We start from the raw sequence: 20,644 nt of genomic DNA, 5'->3' as shown, positions 1-20,644 counted from the left end.
TTCTCCCCACACTCCTCTCATCACTGACTTGATTGGATTATGTTGCAAAGTTTGCCAACAAAATGCCGACACGTAGGACCAAACTTTCAGAAAATCAATACCAACAATTGCCCAGGCCATGCTGGAAGATAAACTGATCCTGCACATTATGTACCTTTGGTTCTAGAGTGTGTGAAGCCACGGAGCTGAGGAAGCGACGCTGTTCTCATTCTGCATAATATACCTTTATATATCAGCAGGCAGCACAAACCATTTCCTTCCCTGCTGTTCAATACCCAGTGATTCCATCTCTTTTATATTCATTTTTTTCGTACCAGACCGATGCCCTTAAATGCTATGCTGCTGTCAGTTCTTGAATATCCCTTACCTGGCAGCCAAAGGGAGTGCTTAGGAACGAATCTCTTGTCCCCATAGAAAATGTCTCCCAGTGGTGATATAGTTTGATAAGTTTAATAAATAGACCACAATATCAACCACACTGTATTTTCCATAAAACTCTACCCTACAGAATGCACTTCCCAATTTATTTTTATACTGAGTGGATAAGTGATAAGGTGAAACAGATACCAAAGGCCCTTTGTTATTGCCATCTTTCAGGAAAATGATTTCTATACCAAACAGTATTAAAAGTCAAGATATCAAAACAATTATAAATAGAGCATATACATTTGTTTATACTTCATTGGCCAGAGCTGTTCTGTTACAGAAATTAGAGCAAGAACCATGTAATCTTTCACATTCTTAAACTGAATTTCCCCTCCCCCATTTAAAAAAAAAAAAAGAAAGAAAGATTTATCTTTTGGGTCATGGCTGTGAGTCTTCTATATTATTGGTTCCAAAATGTGATTTCAAGCTTAGACAACAAAGCAATGACCTAGGAAAAAAGCAGTTCAGTTGCCAAATGTATGAACTCGTAATTCCTACTCCATACACTGTCTTTTTTATTATTGAGTTAAGAAAAATAGATAGCTGAAAATACTTCAATAAAAATAACAGACATGCCTATTCAAAACTCTTCGGATGCTACGGATGCTAAATCCCTGCCAAACTTGTTCATCTCAAAGATAGCGTGTTCCCATTTATAGAAAAATCTACCACATAATATAATTCGGAGATGCAGGCATAGAACAGAGGGGAAAGCCAGGAATAAAAAGAAACTATGTCAAGGTACTTTAGCATGAAATTGGCTTGAACGAGAGGGAAAAAAAAGAGGAGGGAGTTTATAATAACTGATGCCGGAATGCATATTCGCCTCCTTAGAAATATGTTAATTTTACATGATTGTTCCTTTGCACTTTATGACAGAAAGAAAGACCTTGTTAACATTAGTCCAGCTTCATATTTAATCACATTAATTCAGTAACATGTTGTAATTGGAAGATGAAAGACTAGTGCTTTATTTACATAAATATAAACGATAAATGAGCAATTCCTGAATTGAAGCAAATCAATACACACTGCATTGTCACGTTGACCCTGCTAGTATTGGGGTCAATAAATGTGCGAATCTTGAGAATAATATCCCATCAAAACCAGAGGCAAATCTTGGCGTCTCCATCACTCCTTTACCCATGAGTCTGAGGCTAGCTGATGAATATGCGACAGTATTAGAGAGATGGAATGCAATATTTGGAAGGGAGGGAAAATAAGACCAGCCTCGGTGATGCACTGGCTGATATGCGGCATTCACTGCTGACTACAGCTGGTAAGGGTTAGTTCGCGTGCTTACTCATCAAATGAGTGAACCACAGATGGGAGCGCTCACACTGATGTTTCAGTTTAGCATCCTGACTTGAAGACCAAGAACGCAATTTATTAACAATTGGAAATCTGGCACAAAGATGCCGTATTTATAGGAACTCACTACAATTTTGTTTTGCCATCAAATTGTGCCTTTCTGCCAGGATATTGCAAACTTGGGAAGATTATGTTTCTTATCCTTATTAACAACTCATGATGAAATCAATTACTTAGCATTTTCTAAAATTGCCTTAAGAAATTGGACCAGACTAAGGTTATAGAGAGAAAAAAACTACAGCTTACTGAAAAAGAATGGCAAGGTTTCTCTTATATAACTAAATCAAGATTACTCTTATACGGGAACTCATAAATTACTATCAAAACTATACTATCTCCAGTATCTAAATATCAGAATAAAATAAAATCAACAAATACTTACTGACTATCTACAAATTCAGACTATTCATTAGAACAGTTTCAGGATCATTTACTCTTTGAAAGCGATTTATCTTCTGATGGCAGATTAACAAAGTGAGGAGACTGAGGGGGATGAAAAAAATTCATGAGAAAACACTCCAAAAAAATGATAATGTATAAGAAAAGACTGTTTGGTTATCTTACCCCTCAGGCAACTTGAAAAGAAGGTTACTTTTGAAAGCTAAAAAATTATTCAAGTTAAGAAAAAAACATACCATCTATTTCTAACTACATGGAACCAAGAACTAAAGGTTAATTTTTTTAAAGATGAGATGTAGAAGTGTTGTAGAAAAAGTGTTTTAGATTAAATTTTTTAAAAATATACATTATTGAAAACACTATATATTTAAAAGATTAAGGCATTATTACTAATATAAGGTACAATAATGGAATTATGGTTGGTTTTATATTTTTAGAGTACATGTAAAATTGCAGGAAGAAATAATATGTCTGGAATTCATTTTAAAACAATCCAGATAGAGGGGTTCTATTTATGAAAGGTGAGTTGGTAACTACTGAAGGCGGTTATAACCCATGGGAGACATTTATCACGTTCTTCCATGTTTGAAATTTTGTATAATATTTATATGTGTATAAATAAGTATACACAGATATTTTAAATATGTATAAATTATAAATACATATGTATGTATATACATGTTTTATGTATATATATATATAAATTTAAATGTATATATTTTCATATTAGTAAGATCTTGAAGTTTATCTCCACCTAACACTGAACACTGATTCTCCAGCTTTTTTTGATGAAATTCTTTTAATTAATTAATTTGTTTGTTTGTTTGTTTGTTTACTTATTTATTTATGGATGAAATTCTTAATGTCAGTCATTCTTGCTGAAATGCTAGCAAGTTTATTCTATATTCACTATATGTCAGCTCAGTGCTACATTTTGAAGATACAGTGGTCACTGACAGGGCTTCTGCCTTCATGAAGCTTACATTCTAGAGGAGACAGTCATGTCTCAAGCACACAAATGAATAAACAAGAGGATTACAGGTCGTCATCAATGCTCTAAGGAAAATAAACAGAGAAATGAGATAGAAACTTGAGAAAGCCACTGAAGGAAGGTGGCCCGAGAATTTCTCTTTATGAAGGTGACGTTGGAGCCAAGTCCTAGAAGATGAGAATGGACCAACTATGTAAATGTTGGAAGACATCCGAGGTGGAGGGATTAGCTCAAGCAATGATCCTAAGATGGGAATGAGCATCCTCTGTTTAAAGAACCAAAGATGATCAGCTTGGTTGGGACACAGGACTGACCAAACTTGGTGATGGGTTACATGTAGGAAATGAGAGCAATGTAGGCTCTGTCTTTATTTTACAGATATATCTTTATATGCATTTATATGATTTATGTAAGTAGATATTAAATATTACTTCCTAAAACAAATATATACATGACTTTTTTTATATCCTAAGTGTGAAATATATATAACTTTAAATTTAGAATACATTAGTGTTATGACAAAGGCAAAATGAATTCACTGACAAAATAGAAAATAAGCAAAAAGAAGAAAATTAAAATGAAAGACTCATAATCTCCTAAACCCAGAGATAGCATTCATTCAATCCTTTCCTTCCATATTTTTGGATAAAATAATTGCAAAAATAATAATACTATACAAATTTTAATCTCATTTATTTCACTTAACGATATAGTGTGAATAGCTTTCCATCTCAACTATTCATTATACATTGCATCATGTGGATAATTTATTTAACTCATTCTTCAACATTTGGCATGTAGATTAATTCTATTTTTTCACTATTATCTGTAACGTGAGATGAACACTCTTATAGAAGGCTCTGAATAAATCTTTAATGATTTCCTTATGATACAATTCTAAAAGTGGAATGCCCTAGATAAAAATCATTCACACTATTCAAAGCAAGGAGCTTCCTTTTGCTGGAAGAAATACACATCAAAAGAAAGGTAATTGTCTCCACATTCCTGAAAAGTCCTTCCTGTTCTATTCCAGTTCTAGATTTTTGAACTTCTACTGTCTATTGGCTTAAATCATCACAGAAATAATTCCCTCAGGATGGCATTTAGGTACAAACTCACAGATCAGATCTTAGTATTTCTTTTAATAAGACGTATTGCATTCAGAAAGAAAAGGTGAGGGGAGAAGGTGTTTTTCCTCTCTTTACTTGGGGATGTATTTAACCTACGTCATAAGCCCTAAATGAACTTAGAGTCCAACAATTAGAATCGGAATAAAACTTAGTTTCCTACTTTTTATACTTCTCTAGGCAATGAAATTTGTCAATGTCCCAGTTAAGACATGGTGCTCTGAAATGAATGACTTTATTTTACTTTCTGCATATTGTATTCCGATTAATGGTGCTTACGGTGGAAATCTTTTTCTTCATCCTGCCCTCAAAAAATGAAAAATTAATCATTTTTTTTGCCCTTCGATTTTCTTCTAATAATTTCATCTTCTCAGGTTTTCTATCCCTGGGTCTACACTGCACACCCAAAGCTTACCACCCCTCAACTATTTTGAAATGTTCTAGAGTCCTTTCTATAGTTAATATTTCCTTCCTCTCCTTTTTTTCTGTTTCTTTGTTTCTCTTTCTTTTCTGCAGCTACTCTCCTGTTTTATTTGGGTTAAATGGTTAATTGGGGGGCACACTCTTCCAGAAAGGTGGAGAAGATATGAAATCGGACAGGAAGAGGGTGCACCATGCATTTCCAAGGTCTGTTCCAGATTCTTCTCTAGGACTCGCCCAGAGAAATTTGCCTTTGTTCAGGGTGAAGCAGCCCTAGGATCCACTTAAAAGCAGAGTACACATTGACTTTAAAAACAAAATGGAACATTTTGTTAGGACCAAACCAAACAGTCTTAATGTTTGTCATCTGACACAAAGTTAATTGAACTCCTCAGGCATGGACTAAGGATTTAATTACGTCTTTACACGCCAGCACTCTCAAAAGACTGCGAGTTCCTCAATTCAGAGGCTGTATTTTATTGATTCTTCTTTCCCCAGCACTCTGGAAAAAAGTGCCTTCCACAAAGGGTTACTAGAAATATTCTTTGAATAGATGATTAAAAAGTAAATGAATGAGTGGATTTTGTGGTACAAATTACTTATAGCATTTACAGGGTATAAAAATTGATTTTCAATTTTGTGATTTCAGATTAAATTAATATATGTAAAAACTGCCTGATCTACTCCTGTCTCAGTGAGCACAAGATTCACTGACATATAGGGCCCCCTCCTATTATCTTTATTTATACTATTTAAATGCAGAAACCCACGCTTATTTTTTGTGATCACTACATTTCTCTATAAAAATATGAATGATTGTTATACAAAATTAGCATGTTTACGCTTGCTGCCTTATTACTTCAACAATTTACTTTGAAATCCAAAAACATTTCCTCAAATATCATTTGCCGTAAACCATTTGACCTGTTAATCATTAAATAATTCTGATTTCTTATTTTCAAGTTAAAGTTTTTTGAATAAATTAGGTAGAAGCATTCTCTATTACTATTTTTTTTTTTTCTCAAAACTTCAGGTCATATGCAAAATGAGCATGAAAACAATCCAGTTTGCTTTTGGAATTATTTACATATACTTTTAAGAACATGCTAATAATTTCATCTTTTCTTAGGTAAAATTTTCTATTTTGTTCAAAGGTATGCCTTCTCCATTTCAGAAAGGTTTTGTTTGATCTGGTAAGTCCTTCTTCTCACTCCCTAATTTTTCTTTTATATGCAGGAACTTAGTCTCCTAAATTTACAGCAACATATTAATCTCCTCCACCGTCCAATGAGTGCCCCCCATCCCCACCTAAATAAGTATTTGTTTAGAGCGAAGTGTGAGATTTCTTTCTCCCAGGAATCTTTGTTTTCAACTCAGATCTCCGTTTCCCACTATGAAAGTTTACCTTGGTTTCCTAGTCAAAGTCAGTGCATTTCTCTGCACCCCCACCTTTTAAAAATCATGAATGCACTATGGGCCATCTCATTTTTAATTCGCATTTCCAAAATTTCCCCTCCTAAAGATGGAAGAATGGTAGGCTCTTTGTGGTTGCAAGAGCAACTTTATGATGTTTCTAACTGTGGCTAAAATTTGAAGTTTGTCCTCTATCTTTTCCATAAGTTATATCACCCTCACCAGGACTGTTCAGAATTCTAAATACTGCCCTGTGAGCTTAGTGAGATCCCATTCAACATCTACAGTCCAGCTCATCGTGAAGTCCTCTTGTCTCCTGAAGAAAATGCCAGTAACTGATTCCTTGTGTCAGCTTGGCCATCTGGATACCCCAGCTTCTTTCTCGTGTTGACTGCATCCTGGATGAGTGCCCTCCTCCTCCTGCCTCCAAGCCATGTGGTTCTGCCGGAACCCATCACGTTCCTTCAGCAGTCCGTGACACGGGCCCGAGTAATCAGTGTAGCCCATTCCCAGTGCCTCAGCTATTCGTTCAGGAAGGGACACAAGATCTAAACCATGCCAGTGTGAATCGTTTCAGGTTTTTAATAAAACTGGTGGAAAAGATGTGGGTTTTCCAATGGGACTGCTAAATTGAGGGTGATGACATCCTTGAGCTGGTGGGAGCTAAGTTATGGAGAGTGCCAGCTGGAGAAAGAAGCCAATTTGAGGGAAAGACAAACTGACACAGAATGGGATAGTGGGGAGAGAGAGAGAGACCCGAAGCGGACTTGCTCAATAGTCCTGATACGGTTATCCTCGCCTGCTATAATTATTAGCATTATCTGTTAGCGGGTCCATATTATACACTGTACCGTGAGCTCCTCCAGAGCATCAGTGATGCTCATCGGAGTTTTAAATTTGGTTTTCTTTTCACATTTTTCTCAACTAGGGTTCCTTATATGAACCACACACAAAAAAATGATTTGATGACTATTTTTCAATCCACCGAAGGATGCCGCGATGGTTAATTTTATATCTTAACTTGACCAGATCATGGGGTGCACAGTTATTTGGCTATATATTATTTCTGGGTATATCTGTGAGGATGCTTCCGGTGGAATTAGCCTTTGAACTGGAGGATGCAGTGAAGCAGTTTTCCTTCCCCAACGTGGGCACGCACCATCTGACCCCTTGAGGACGTGAGTGGAACAAAAAAGCAGAAGAAAGAATTTATCCTTTCAGTCTGATTGCTTGAGTTGGGACCTCGGTTTTCGTCTGCTCTTGACACTCGTGGTTCTCAGGCCTTCAGACTTAGACTGAAACACACTGCTGGCTTTCCTGGGTCTCCAGCTTGGAGATGGCGGATCACAGGACCTCTCACATAATAATGTGAGCTAATTCCTTATAATAAATCTCTTCCTGTATATATATCTGATTGTATCTGTTTCTCTGGAGAACGCTAATACAGGTTTTATATAACTAATACCATTCTATATGCAGAGGAATGAAATTAATTCATTCCATCCAATGGATGCTTAAGGGCACTCCAATTAATTTCCTTGCAGACTCTACCCCCTTGAAAAGGTCTTAATTTTTTCTGCTGTGGTTTCTAATGATTTCTATATTTTCATACATAAAGAATTTTCATTTCTCCCTGTATCACCCAGATTGTGTTTCTATACTCCAGACCCTAGTAAATATATCCAATTGGCCTTTCAAACACTATATGCACAGATGCAAAGTCATCATATGTTTCTCCAAAAGTGTTCCTCTACCTGTATTTCTGTTCAGTCAATGTCATTAGGAAATGGCAATCATTCTGGACTATTTCCTGATCCCATAAACCTTAACAGTACTTATTCCTGTAGATTCTAACTCCCCAAACGTTTCTTAAATCTATACTCCCAATTCAATCTTTATTGCCATTGCTCGACTTGGGTTCATTATTTCACCCAAACTATTTTGAAATCTCCTAAAATTTTTTCTTTGCTTCCAGCCCTAGTCCTTTATCCCATCCCTCATAGGTCCACCAAGACCATACTTCCAAAGTATAATGCTTTATATGTGTTTTTTGTCTCCCCATACTCTGTCAGAGCCAGAGTTGGGGTGCAAACCAGGTTTGCCTGTTCCAAAGCCTATCTTCCTCTGCGTATCATATTCTACTTCCTAAGTTCATCTAGAACAAGAGTTTTCATTTTTTAAGCTGTGAAACGCTTGGTTTAAAAAAAAAAATCATGGGCAACTTAAAAATGGAAAACACAAATTGGAGTTATTCTGGTTAAAGCAGGGGAATATACCTAGGAACCATGCCTGTCAGCCTCTTTATGGCACCCTCAAATCTCCATACAATTTAATTTTGTAAATCGTTGATCCATTTTACAGATGAACAAACTAAGGCCTGTCAAGATGCAATGCTCTGCCATGTTACCATCTTTCCTACCTGTGATTCGGCTCTCTTCTTATTCGATCAATCTGTCTTCTTGAAAGATAACATAAACTATTATTTTGAAGAACTATCATATGTTCATGAATAAGGGGAACTAACTTTTTTTAATTGAAACTGCTGAAGACCGTTTAATAAAGCATATAATTCTTCAGTAATGCCAAATACTCATCCTTTCGAGTCATCTGTTTTGAAAGTTTGGTTGGCACTTATCAAATTTTCTCATGGCCTAGATTCCATTATCACTTAATCTGCCTAGAGCCTGCCACTACATTACATTACACTCCTATGTGAGAGCAAGCTTATTTGTGATGAGCTTATTTGGCCTCTGTCTATATTATTTCTAATGAATAAGTATCCTGAAAAAAGCAGCATTTGTTGGTGGCCTTTACCTCTAAATCTCCTTTGGAAAAATTGTGATTTTTTTTTTTTATTAGTTTCAGGTGTACACCATAATGTATGTATGTATGTGTGTGTATATATATATATATATATATATATATATATATATATATATATATATAGCGAAATGGTTACCATGATTAGTCTACAGTTGTGAGTATTTTCATGTATTTCCAGACCTTTTTCCAAATTCAACTCATTCCGCCTAACAGGTTGTATTCCACCGCATAAATCTTTAAAACGTCCGAATCAAATATAATTGCCCAAAGACATGAAATGGACTTTGCGTGTGTAGAAAGATAGAGAGATCCCCTACCTTGTTTTTTCCACTCTCCAAACTCAGTTTATACACAGAGCTTTTCTGTGTTTAAAATGACTCGTGTGGTAAAGTCTGATAACATAGCTTGAAATATACAACATAAATGCCGGACAGTCATGGCTTGTGTGAAGGGCTGAGGAGTGGAAGACAAGCTCCCAGGAACACAGGACCCAGGGACAAGAAAAAGATGAGGACTGTCGTCCCGGAGGATTAGGAACAGACTGCTCAGGGACAGTGTCAAAGAACCTCCTATCCGAGGTGAGAGAGCGAATGAGAAAGAATCCAGAGTGTGGGGCTGGATTAGGTTAAAGATGTGAGAGAAAGACCTTGGCAATGATGACGTGACTGAGACCTGCCTCTGATGCGCAGCGCTTTGTGCATCAGTGGCATAGGTTTGAGCCAGTGTAAATGGTTTCGCATTTGTCTCCTCATCTTCCTTTCTCCTCCAGGTCCATCCTGCTGAAGCTATGGGCTGGATCAGATAGAGCACGCACTCAGACTTGGATACGACTTCAAAGTCCCAACGTTCTTAGATGAAATGATTACACTCTGGATGTGACTCTAAAGTAGCCTCTTATTAAAATGATGTTTCATTCGAATCCTGGGTTCTGAAGAAATTTTACAAAGCTCCTTTTTGCACAAAAAGAACAAGTTGGCAAATATTTTTTTATTCTCATAAAAAAAACTTACGAATTACAGCATTTTTCCCCCAAAATTGACTCTAGTAAAAGATATCCATCTTCTTTTTTACACAGTGAAGTAGAAGGTAATTGTAACACATTCCCCCATTACCAGCATTAGCCGTGATACCCCTGGAGTCGAACATATAGGAGGTGCTGAGATAAACAATTCAAACACTTTCTTCAGTTCTATGCTTTTAATGTCAGTTAGTACCAAGTCACGGTTCCTGAGAAAGCCTGTCATGTCACCTATTCCAAACTTCAAGGGGGGTGGGGAGGATTGATATAGGATGGGGATTCATGATATTCCTCGATAATATTACTGTCCTATATTTCCTATATCCAGATTAAACTAAAAACCCATTGAAGGAAAGACAACCCTTCAGTGTTTGCACAGCATAAGAAATCAATACACACTTCCTGAATCAAAATTTAAATTAAATTCACCATTCCCCCCTCAAGACCTATCAAAATCAAATGAGAAAGAAATCCGAGCTATAATTTAATCCAAAAGGAAATCTACTTTTTTAAATCAACAAAAAGAGCATTTGAGAAAAAAGCTCTTTACTAATTATATTTTGCTGACATATGCCAATTATATTCAGCAATATTGTTCTCCCAGCCTGTTGGGTCACGTAACAGCCTGAGAGGACAATGATGCTGAATTAACAATTGCAGTGAAAGCTTTCAAGAATCTTTTACTCAATTAGATGCTGACAAATTTACCTGTAAGTCATAAAAATTTTATGAAATTTAAATAGTTTCATAAAGTGCATGTACTTCACACAGTTAATACAATTACTCTGAAATATGGAGTTCATTTTTCTATCTATATTTATAACGTTCCTTCCTTATTTTTAAGTGATTTCATGATTATGTATTTTTAAGCCATTTCATCACATAATGTATGTATTAAGTTGTCTCTGCCAGTCATTTGAAACTGATATAAAAATGCAATTTAATGATTCAATGGCCTTCCAGTGATGTCCAGTTGTTTTTTGATTACAGACAGATCATTTAACCTTCAGAGGTCCCGTGATGGTAGATGCTGAGCAAAGATCAACCACAAACACCAAAATTAAGCCAAATGATAAATGTTTTTAAGCACTCGTGACTCATAGAAATATAAACAGTCTTAGAGGTACCAGAATCAGCACCACCATATACAACACAGTCTCATTAGAAATGTAGCATTTAAATTTATAAAACAATTTCCTTTTATTAAATTATTGTTTTAGAAAAATAGAAGAGTTTTCCATGGCCATTGTACAGACAGAAAAGTAGAGGCATAGAGCTTGGGCTGCACGACAGAAGCATCATGTAGAAAGTCTCACACGGACTGAAGAGTTTCTCTGGAAACATACTGACTTCTCCCCTTCAGTGGGGAGTTCGAAGATGACTCAGACCTTGAGAACACACAGTGATAAAAATCTTAAGGATTATAAGATCAAGATTTTATAGATCTATAGCTTATTCCTTTGATCGATTGATTGATTTAATAATCTCTCCATACGTAGTTAGATACAAACAAAGATATAAAGGACAAACTCCTTGAGAACAAGAACTATACAGTCCCTCACTTAACCTATTTCCTGTTTAGAAAAAAAAAAGTGCAGCTCACCACCAGTATTAATTTAATTTTATATAAACACGTTCTTTGAGGCTGAAGCAAATCTGACTGGTTTTCAGTGTGAAAATAAAATATAAAAACTGTTCTTTGAGTTATTTCTAAACAGAACTTGTCTCTAATCCTGACGTCACAGAAATGCATATGATGATCAGTGTTTAATAATTTTTTTCCCGTGTGGTAAATTTCAAAGCACAGAACACCACAAAGCAGAACATCATGTTCCACACAAAAATATCACGTTTCTCTCCGGACCTTCTTGCCATCCTTGTCATGTGAGCAGCAAACTTTGCAGCGACCAGTGGATTCTGTTTCCCTGATGTTGTTGTGCTCTTGGGGAAACGTGTTCCAGATAGGCGAAGAGGTGTGACATCATCAGAGCACGGACGACCTCGAAGTCGTTGCTGCCCTGGCCTGTGATGCTTTTCCAGCATTCTTTCGGTCAACGTCAGTCTGAAGTTTACACAGCTGATCGTGTGCTCAGGATCGTCCCCCTTGAACAGGATGGAGGAGTTCAGCACTATAAGGTTTAGAAGGTGGTGAAAGAATTTCTTACACCAAAATTTGTGCCTTTTACACTCAGTCGAATAAGAAGTGAGCATCTGCTCAGCCAAGTCCATTGCATCCATAGTCTCGTTCTAATCCACAGTGACACATGGCTTCTTAGTTTTCTTTCCATTCCTGTTGTCTCCTTCAGTCACAGTATCATTGTGGAATGGTGACAACATCGTCACCTCCTTCTTGTCACACCATTTCAGTGCCATAATTTCACCACAGAATCTGGCTACAGTCATCCCCTTGGCAATTCCTTTTTTTCAGATCATGTGGCATCTGTTTTCTGTTCAAACGAGCTGTCCCAACTGCATCAGTCCTGTTCTGATGCAATTCTCTGAAAAGCATGGGAGATGTACAAAAGTTATCAAGGAAGACACATCATCCTTGGCCAAGAAGGTCATTGACTAAGGAACAATACACAATGATTTCAGACCGCCAGCTGGATCTTTCAAATTCACACTGGGTCCTGTGTGAACAAGTGCATTGAACATGTAACCAGACTGACTTTCACAAAGTACACACGGCTTGAGACCAAATCATGCTTGTTTTGTCAGATGTCCTGCTTCATAGCTAATCATCCCTTGACCAGCATCAGTGATTCATTGATTGTATTATTTCTGTTTGGAGTATATACAGTTGAAAACTTATTTATAAGAAAGTAGAACACAGGTTTGATCTTCTGCTGTAAAATCTGGGCCTTTGAATGACCAGTGGATATGGAAGAATTGTTGACAAAATGCAGGCACCAAAGAAAAAGTAAAAATTTTTCGCCAGTCATAATTCGCTTGAGGTAAGGTATATCCAAAAGAGGCCTTGTGGACTCCAATGTCTCCAGCTCGGGTTTCTGCACAATACCTCGCAGTAACATTACTGCAAAAAAGACTCTCAGTTCATCATCATCAGAGCCTTTCCGTTTATCCACCCGTGAGAATCCTTTAGGACCAGGTGGCTTGGGAGCCAACGAGGCAGCTCATGCATTCGTTTCACTGGTAATTTCTGAAACTAATTCCTCAATAAAGTACCATTCAAAATACTGCAGTGGATCAACGGTATCACTGACATCAACTTTTCTGCCAGGTGTGCCGACAAAGTCATACCTTTGATATGGAATCATAACACGAGTAGAGCATTTCAGAGCGCGACCCGAGTCAGATGATGCCGGGCTATTTCCATCCAATTCCGAATCGGTCGGAGGCCTGACCATGTAGACCTCTGAAGCACTATTTGAAAAATTGTCAGAATCCTCTATTTCGGAAAAATCAAATTCATCAAATGAATCTTTGGCTAACAATTGGTCGAGAACGATGTTAACATCACATGTAGGAATGCTACGTTTTCTAGGAGTTGACATTTTCAACTATTGAGAATTACCATATTTTATAAATGGAAATACCACTATTAAAAATGGAATGGTATAAGCAGAATGATGTCATTTCTTTCCAAAAACTATCAATATACAAAAGCGATGCGAAGTAATAAAAGCAAGATATTTCGTGGCAAACTTCAGGGGTAAAGTCAGGACTACAATCCATAGGTTATCTCAGGGTAAACACCACAGCTTCAAGTACCGCCGGCCAGGATTCTTGGGGCAAACAGGAAATGGATTAAAGTCCTCACTTATCATTGTCAACTGGTTCTCAGGAACTGCAACTTCAAGCAAAATGACATGTGACAAAACCAATTTTACCAGGTTAATTGATATAAACAAGAGTTAAGTTTCGACAGCATATTTCTGGTCACAAAAACGTCACCAAACTTTTAAATAAAAACCCAAAATCCTTCTAATATTAAACATTGAAATAAATGTGAGATATACATACATTTAAGAGAGATGAATCAAAACAAGTATGATAATGATTTTCCAGCCCACTTATTCCAGTTCAGGGTCATGGTTAGCTGGGGCCTGTCCCGGCAGCTCAGGGCACAAGGCGAGATTGCCCCCTGGAGAACGCCATTTCATCACAGGGCCACTCACACACACGGGGACAATGGAGACATGCCAGTTACATCTTTGAGATGTGGGAGGAAACCAGAGGACCCAGAGAAATCCCATACAGATAGCAGCCCCACCAGAAATCATTTTTTTCTTACCAACGCTCTAATGAAACCATGTTGAACAAAGCAACATCATTTGAGAACCTGACGTATTTAGCTTGCTTAAATTACAGACAACAAAAATATTAGTCTCCAAATGAAGCAAACTTTACCAATTCCATGTGAAAATGATTATGACTGACTTGACCTGGCATAAAAGCCATGCTGAGCAAGAGAGATTCTGAATTTCCTTAAAATTTTATCTTTTAATTATTTTTAATGTTATCAAGATGAGTCACTTTCCAAATAATTTTCTCATATTATAAGATATATGTTTCAAACAAGAATTATTAGAGCAACATTATATATAGTCCTCAGGATAGCATAGGATTCCTTTCTAAAGTACTCTTGGGCTGCACTGGGAGGAGCCGAATAATCAAACAGGAAGTTTAGGGAAATCCAAGATGGTGATGTTGTTTCCCCAGTCTTATAAATCTTTATAGTTTCCTTTGAGACTTGCTATTTAAAAAAATATGCGAAGTCAAGATCATCTGAGATTTCCTTCCATAACCATTTCTCAAAACACACATTCTGGCTACTGGTTCAGAAGTCAATTAGAACATTATGTGGGTTGTGGGTACCCTACACTTAGACTCATTTACATGATGTCTTCGGACTCTGGTAGCTAGAAATAGCTTATGGAGCCTTTACTTGGTTTTGCGTCTTGACCTTGACCACTGAGGTTTTAGAAAAACACTTCTTGCTTGTGCAAGGCAGCCATCGTTCTAGTAGTTCTTCCTTTTGGCTTGAGAAGACTTAAGGTCATGAGATATGGCCCCTTCTCTGAACCAATATCTTTGTTTGGCTTTTTCTCTTGGAATTATATTGTGCTGACTTCCATATTTGCACTACCATTCATTCTTTTCCACTCTCTCATCCCCTCCCTCTTCCCCTTACTTGCACATACACACACACACACACACACACACACGCACGCACACACGCACGCATGCATACGCACACAGAGGAAAATCTATATGTGTCAGACATTCAGCAAGGGAAAGACAAAGGCACTGAGTTAATTACCCATCATTTACTGCTGCTGAGAAGAGCAGATGGCAGCAGACGATATGTAAATGGCAAGGGGCAGTGAATTATTCGATTTTTTTAGATTAATCGTCGATGACAAAGGAAGTGATTACAGGCTGTGACATTTATACAAATGTATACAGTACATCACACTAAAAAATAGAACTTAATATTATTATGAGGATGTCAGGCATATGAACACTATTGTCACAATACAAAGCAACAAATTTTACAATAACCCAAGGATATGTTTTTCCTTTACCTTATAACTTTAGGGACCCCAGACTCTGAAAAATAAGATGAACTCAAGTCCAAACATCATAAAGTAGTCCCCCAAAACCTAAGCATATTAAGTAAGATTCAAAATACAGAAAATGCACCACGCAGTAAAAAAATGTTTATTGGAACATTAAACAAAAACGGTATTATTTGCTCACAACAGATCTGGTGCCATATCAGTGAGTAGACTATAAAACAGAAAAGGTGCTAATAAAATACAGGCTAGAAATAGAAATTAAAATTAAAGGTGATGTTTGGTGTTTGGTCGTAAAGCCTATTTAGGTAGTGTAGAGGAAGAACAAATTAAAAGAGAAAAGAAAAAGGATTATGATCCTATTACATCAAAATACTACCCTATCACACACACACACAGAAAATCTCCCAATAATTTTCAAGGTCAGAATGAAGAAATTTCTGGCCAAGTTTTTCTTCTAAGTGATATATACATAAATATAAACATGAGCCTAAGAGCACAAACAACAGACCACACAACACACACACACACACACACACACACACACACACACACACACACACTGCTGCCTCTTTGCAGGAAAAAAGCACAGTAGCCTGTATTTTCTGTTGCTTCAATAATTAATTGGTACATGAACAAATCAGATGTTTTCAAATGCTTTCCTTTGCAGATCAGAGAAACTGCTTCATCATCAAAATGTTTTCAATCACCCAGTTATTAAATCTATATGGTATAATATTATTGAAAAGAGAGGAAGCCATTGAGCCACATATTTGTTCCCTGAAAGCATTCAAGCCACTGCAGTTCTGCCCCTTTAGATGAGAGTTTAGCTCCAAATATCAGCACGGAGAAAGGGGGGAGAGTTTAGAGCACATTTATTTATACTCTTCAGAAATACTTTCAAAACATGCAAGGCAAAACATCTCCAAAATTACTGCTGAGTACTTCACCATTATGCATTCTTTGTTGACAGTAGGGCCACCGGTATCTGTGTGTGACTGTGTGTGTATGTGTATGTGTATGTGTGTGTGTGTGTATGAGAGAGAGAGAGAGAGAGAGAGAGAGAGAGAGAGAAAGAGATCGATCACCCTAGTATGAAGGGGTGGGAGCGGGGTGGGGGAGGGGCATTACTAGTCAGCAGCGGCACTGGATAGAGTATTTAAGTCTGCCAATCCATTTTGAATGAACGTGGGTTCAGGAATAAAGTGCAGGCAGAACCAATCTGCCCCGAAGAAAAGAAAAGCATAAAATATTGCACAAAGAAAGGAGAATTTCCAGGGTGGCTTTAATAGCAACCCAAACTGGCAGGTGCACAAAGCAAACCATTAGCTTTGTGTGCTAGTTTTAGAAAATATTATTGGTTTTTGTTATTTTCTTTTTCATGTAACCATACAAAGCAATACTCACAGATGCAAATAATGCTGATCTCTGCCTTGCTATAAACATGATGCGGTACCACGACTTCCTTTTGAAATTTTGCCTATAAATACGTGTTGCTGACATTATATTTAAAAATGCCTAGATGTAGGTGATTGTTACCTTAAGTAGAAATGGAGCCTAAAATGTGGCCACATTATCCTTACTCAGCATTTCATATGTTTTTCATGTAATCATCTTTTAAATACAATAATTGAAATATTAGTGAAGGCTAACCACTGCCTAGAAAAGTTATAAATGCTTGGACCCCAAGACAAAAAAGGGCAGTTGCCTATGACTTTAAGTTTATCGTTGACAGGTAAAATAAGCCATACAAAAACCATGTTTCCTGTATGTGAAAGGGGAAATATTCTAGAAGAATTTACATATATAAGAAAGAACTCTTGGAATACAGGCAAAATCTTGCAATCTTAAAACAGTAGCCCTATGAAGCCAAGGTCGTTAGCTGCTACTGCATCTTTATTAGGAAATCCATGGAAAGTCGTCGTCATGTTCCATATAGTTTCATTTTAAACAAAACAAAAATTAGAAACCTGATTTACCCACAGTAAAAACTATTTCAAAAAAGAACTTTTATTTTAAAAAAAATCTCTGAGAGGACTCTAAGTAATTTGGTTTGAATTTTTATTTTTTTTTATTTTTTGGATTTTATTAGAAATCTCTCTTCTCCAATTTATACAAAAAGAAAACAAAAGACAAGTGGAAATATAATTGGTAATTAAACTCTATATGAACACTAAGGTTGTAATTGTGTTTAAAGTAAGTTGTTAGCAAAACGTTTTGTAAATAAAAAATATTGAAAATATTTTTGTAGATAACCAAACCAAATTTCATTTGCTTGAAAAAAAGATTATAGTAAGGACATATGTGATGAACATACTATTCAAAATAAACCAGGGTTTGTTTATTAATGTTATCAGATCAAAGCATCATACACAGAAAAATCTTAGCAGGTCAAAGTCATTATAGTAAAAATAACTATATGTCTTTTGAAAAAATATAGATTATAAATACAGAATATATTAATATAGTATTACATGAAAACATATACATAAAATGAATTCATTATATATAGTTTATATACTAATGGTTTACCCAGAATATCAAATTATAATGTGCATTTGTATTCAAGAAGATCTAGAAGGAAACATTTTTGCTAGTGAATATAGATTTTTATTAAGATGCCAGTATTTCTCAGTGACATTTAGAGAATATTTTGAAAGGGTAATTTTGGAAATTTAGGTAAATATATTTTAGAAATTATATCCAAATTTCAAAATTATTTAGTTAAATCGAATATTAATTATGCCATCAAAATGCCTGTACATCAAATGAAGTAAACATTTTCAACTAGACATAGTAAAGTGGGTTAAAATTTTTAAAAGCTGTCTGCTCATAGAATATAATGAACCCATGTATTTCAAAGAACACTGAAATTAGATAAAACATTTATTAAAGTCAGAAGACTAAGATCTATAATCCAAAAACAACTTATTGCTTCAGTTTATTTTTTGCTCTATTTGAGTGCATATATTGTAAGCTTTCTGATCTGAAAATAGAATAAATAACTAGGCCTAACATGAAAAAGTATACTGGATAGTATGCATAGGTAGAGAAATAAATTTCACGAGAGCTTATTCTTATGCTTTTGTACTTTACCTTTTTAAACAGTATCACTTGCTTTTGTAAAATATTTTAGTAACATTTTGCTTTGTGCATGCATACAAACATATATTTTATGTATTAAATATTTACAATGCATATTATGTACGTAATACATCTCCTTACGCCAACAGTAAATTATTTGCCAACAGCAAAGATAAAATGTCTCCAAAGAGAGAATGAATGCAGTAGCTCCTGTTTTCTTATAAAATGTAACTGAAAGAGGTAATATTAATAGTACTTGAGAGCATAGAATATCTCTAATTTGCCTTCTTTCTTGTTTAGAGATGGTAAGATGTGTTTTGTCTTTTGAAAAGGACATCAATTCAAAGAATTATGAAATTCCGTCTTGTAAAAGTAGACCTTCCATTTAATCTTTGGATGATTCTTCCAGTTCAACTCAACTGACTCCATTTTTGTCAGTTCTATTTTTAAGGATAATACAGAATTTACTATAGCAACCTAAACCCAAGTAGTTTCTCTTTCCTTTTTGCTCTAACTCAAACCCATAGAGCCCTCTGTTGGAAGGATTTCACATTGCATTCTGTTGCCTGTAGAGAACAGAAAAATGTTTGGAATGCTAACCTTTTAAAAAAAAAAATTTATGCTAGCAATTTTTTTTTTTTGGAAGGCATAGGACACCAGGTTACATGTAGCTTCGCAACACAACAGAAAAACATTTTGTGCTAAAATAATAAAACACATAAGCGCATGGTACCTTTGTTCCAGAAATTCCAATCTGTGATGTATTAGTTCGGGGAGCGATGTTAAACTAGCAGATTCTACTGCACAACATTCTTCAGTCATGAAACACTTGGATGCTGTTTTCACAGAAGAGAATGAATACAGGCATCCTTTGGTTTAGTCCCTAAGAGTTATCTAGAGATGAGAGACACACACTTATTGTAATTGTTTAAATGGGTTCTAGGAGCTTTTAAAATGTTAAAATATTTATACATTCGTTTGCAACAACAACACTTTCCTATATTTAAAAAGATGTAATTTAAAGGGAGGATTCCTCCACTCTTAAGGGTTATTATTATTATTTTTTTAAGTATGAGGCTTTTTATTTAGCACATTTTTAATATTAATATGAGGAAAAAGACTGTTGACATACCAGGGCGCCAACTTTCTTGGATAGCTCCGGGCTCCCATATGCTGCAAACATCCCCGTGGGTCTCCTGCAGGTTCCCTCAACTTATCCAGACTCTTCTTTGGTTTCGACAGTGGCAGGTTTCTCATCACTTCCCACCATCCTTATGGCTGCCACCCTGAGCTCCAGGCCCGTCTCCTCAGAGAGCCATCGTCACTGATCCAACACAGCCCCGCTTCCTCTCACAGGAACACGACACATTTAACTTCTTTTTTTTTTTTCTTTAATATAAAAATCATTGTTGCTCTACATGCTAACTGAATGACTTTTACGGATAACGTGGCTGACTTCTTGGCTGGGCCAAGAAGCATCTCAGTTGGCACTGAATAAATAATTTTTGCATTTATTGTGCATTGTCTTCGTGGAAGTTTTTCTCAGTGCGTGGGGCAGACTGCCAGATTTGGAAAACCCTAAAAGGTTACTCAACAGTTTATAGAATTCTCAGTCATACGAAAAAGTGTATTTCAATCATATTTTTGGCAAATTTTGATGGATCATCTATCCAAAAAATATATATATGTACACGTAAGCTTGTCTTCTCCCAAGGACCCTTAGCTTGTAAGATATATTTTTTTAAAAAGTAGAACTAATTCACCTCAAAAAAAGGCTGTTTTTGTGCTAGCCCCAGGCAAAGGGCACTAGGTCTATTTTTTAAAGGATTCAATTATCCCACATTATTTAAGAAGATATCAAAAAGTGGCCTCAGAAGCCTCTACATAAAAGGAAAGGCTGATCTTCTTACCCCTAAGCCAAACTAAAGCTTTTCCTTAGATCTTACCCGAGCATACCTAGTCTCCAATAAAACTGTTTGAAGGTTTATATAATACAAATATATCTGTCTATATACTTTTTGAAGGAATGAAA

General features: G+C 36.1%; 1 pseudogene; it reads right to left on the bottom strand.

The window, feature by feature from the left end:
• The window catches only part of LOC105295091, a 42,211-nt pseudogene extending 28,708 nt beyond the window's left edge, over window positions 1-13,503 (bottom strand).
• Window positions 13,504-20,644: the final 7,141 nt, after the last annotated feature.

The sequence above is a fragment of the Pteropus vampyrus genome, unplaced genomic scaffold (genome assembly GCF_000151845.1).
Source record: "Pteropus vampyrus isolate Shadow unplaced genomic scaffold, Pvam_2.0 Scaffold99, whole genome shotgun sequence".
Taxonomy (NCBI): domain Eukaryota; kingdom Metazoa; phylum Chordata; class Mammalia; order Chiroptera; family Pteropodidae; genus Pteropus; species Pteropus vampyrus.
The sequence above is the reverse complement of the archived record's forward strand: the minus strand, read 5'-3'. Positions and strand labels throughout refer to the sequence as shown.